This window comes from Schistocerca nitens, chromosome 11 (genome assembly GCF_023898315.1).
Source record: "Schistocerca nitens isolate TAMUIC-IGC-003100 chromosome 11, iqSchNite1.1, whole genome shotgun sequence".
Classification (NCBI taxonomy): domain Eukaryota; kingdom Metazoa; phylum Arthropoda; class Insecta; order Orthoptera; family Acrididae; genus Schistocerca; species Schistocerca nitens.
The window spans coordinates 136,495,165-136,497,799 of record NC_064624.1 but is presented as its reverse complement, the minus strand read 5'-3'; the positions used below and the strand labels follow the sequence as shown (position 1 = coordinate 136,497,799).

The 2,635-nt window shown below is 36.7% G+C and overlaps 1 long non-coding RNA gene across 1 annotated transcript; it reads right to left on the bottom strand.

Moving 5' to 3' along the window:
- Positions 1 to 1,072: 1,072 nt before the first annotated feature.
- LOC126213394 (uncharacterized) lies at positions 1,073 to 1,806 on the bottom strand. The gene is made up of 2 exons (XR_007541156.1): positions 1,430 to 1,806; positions 1,073 to 1,148 (listed from the first exon to the last, which is right to left on the bottom strand). It is a non-coding gene; the product is annotated as an uncharacterized LOC126213394 (long non-coding RNA).
- Between the last annotated feature and the right edge of the window lie 829 nt (positions 1,807 to 2,635).

Here is a 2,635-nt window from a genome sequence, read left to right as displayed (position 1 = left end):
TAGTCACACACAGTATGTATATAACCAGAAATTAAATCATACATCCCTAAATAGCATTCAACTCATTGTATGTTCCTAAAGTCATTTCTTCACGATGGGATACAAAACACAATGCATGAATGAAAGAAACCACTAGCACACTGCCAAGATGGGATGTGCAGATGTCAATAGTGTGTGATGGATAATTAAATACATATTACTTGTATGTTTAAGTTTATGTGAATTCTTTTAAACTAGATTTATGTAAACCACCTCTATAATCAAAGGATTCAAGCATTTCAATGTGTGGGCATTTCCACATATGATGATACACATCCACCCCAAGCTTATTTTTACTGGAGTCAGTGTCAAGTTTCGGAACACCTAAATCCATTGCTGCAATCCACTACAAAGTGTGACAGACGGTACAGAGGATTTTAGTATATTCCTAGATTCCACACTGGTCGTTAAAACTAGGTAAGTAAGATTTCACAGGATAGCTGCCATCTGTCTTACAGTGTCTTTCAATCCACATTTTCAACATATCCATGACAATCTCCTGTGCATCAAACAGACCGTCAACATTTGAGGTGCTCTTCATTGTATACAATTATAATTTTTGGTATGGGTTTTAGACACTTCAATATTATTGTTGGCTACATAAAAAATGCAAAATTAAATTCTCTTAGGTTAGGATTGTTTCTTACACTTAAAATTCGGGTGTAATGGAAAATCTATCGCCAGGTTTGGTGGTGTATCACTGTTAGCTATGTGTTCAAGAACTGGTGGATAAAAAGTTACAGTAATATCTGAACACTCCTATTACTAACAGAGCCGATATCACTTGAGATACCTAACTATCTGTTAACACTTACTTTTGAATCAAATTTATTTACTTTTAAACATCACGGGTATAATACTTGCTTTGGAATAGTTTTGACAGTTATAAATAGTATCAGTGTTAAAAAGTATATAAAAACATAACGAATCTACAGGTCAGTTCCTCTTACACATGATTTAACAGCCTCAATGAAACTGACAACACAAGTATGTATATTTATGTGGCTGTAATGTTTTTTTGATAATGATACTGGTGTTGCAATATTCCCTTTGTTTCCCCTTCTATCCGTTGCTGTTTAAAGTTGTTAAGTTCTTCGCCTCAAAAGGATCTCAAATAGAAAATCCGTTAATACTCTCTTCCTATAACATCAATAGTAAATGTCAAATTTCTGTACCAGTCTCCAACATCCGATACAGCAAATAAATAAAATGCCTGTGCACCTCATTTCAGCCACAAATGTTTAAAAATTGTTTTCAGACCATAGTTCTACATTTTAAACGGTTAATGGATTGAGTAAAAAATGTCAGTACAGCATTTGGTAGCTACACCTGTAAATTACATTCGAATGACCAGTTAACTAAATAGCAAACAAAATTATTCACAAGTTACGAATTAACGACGAAAGCAGGCAGATTTATGAAAAATTCATTGATTTTAACATCAGTACGAAGACGAAACGATTCCTGTTTTTAACGGAGCAACTGAGCCGTGGTTTCCTAATTCGCTTAAACACAATTTTATTAGAAACAAAATATCATAACTGATACAAGTACATTGATTTCTCATTGCAATTGACGCTGTTTCGAAGGTTTGAACTGGTTAATGCGTCACAACTTTAATGACACATTTACGGGTAAATACAGCACACTCCGTAACTAGCACTTCAATAACGAATATATGTCGGTATTAATCGTTTTCGATGAACATCCTATCTTCTGAAATTAAATTGCATACAAATTATGCAATCGTCAATGGTTGCGTCAATACTTTTTTTGTTTTCTAGTATGACTGTCTCCATTGACAGATGGCAGCACCATTCGTTTTTGGCGCCAACTGGAGCGAGCGCGTAAGTAGCGGTGAATTTGAGCTGCGACCAACGATTCGGTTAGTCTTCCTCACTATAAAATGTAAATATCCGTACCTGCTGCGAAATGGGGAAAGTTTAAAATGACGGATGGCACGCTACAAATTTCACGATGCATCCTATTTGACGATGCGGATGCGAGTGTTCCATACAAGCTGGCTCACATCAGAGAAATGTTTGAAATGTGGATAAGGACATTTGAAGACGCTTATGTTCCTCACAGCAACGTAACAACTGACGACTATCTCGTGACATTTCGTAGTTGATGGCTGTTTCGGCAATACAGACCCGTTCCTTCAAAATCAGGAAAATACGGTTACAGGCTGTTAGTATATCATCTGACTTTCTCAATCTGCAAGTTCACACTGGTCAAAAAGAAAGAGAATCACGTAAAGTTGGTCAAGATAAGAGATTTTCTCTAGATATGGTGAAAGACACAGAAAATTGTGGCAGAAATATAACAGCTGACCACTTTTTTCACAAGCCTTGGCTTGGTGAGAGTACTTCTGAAAATCGACCGCACACTTTTAGGAACAATTAGAAAAAATAAAGGAAAACTGCCAGAAGCTTTCACTCAGGCTAAAGGTCAAGCCAAATCTTCATTCATGTTTGAGTCCCAAGTGCACGTATAAATTGTTTCGTATTGTCCAGAAAAGGGTGAAGTTTAACTGGTTTTCATGGCCGTGCGGTTCTAGGCGCTACAGTCTGGAGCCGAGCAACCGCTACGGTCG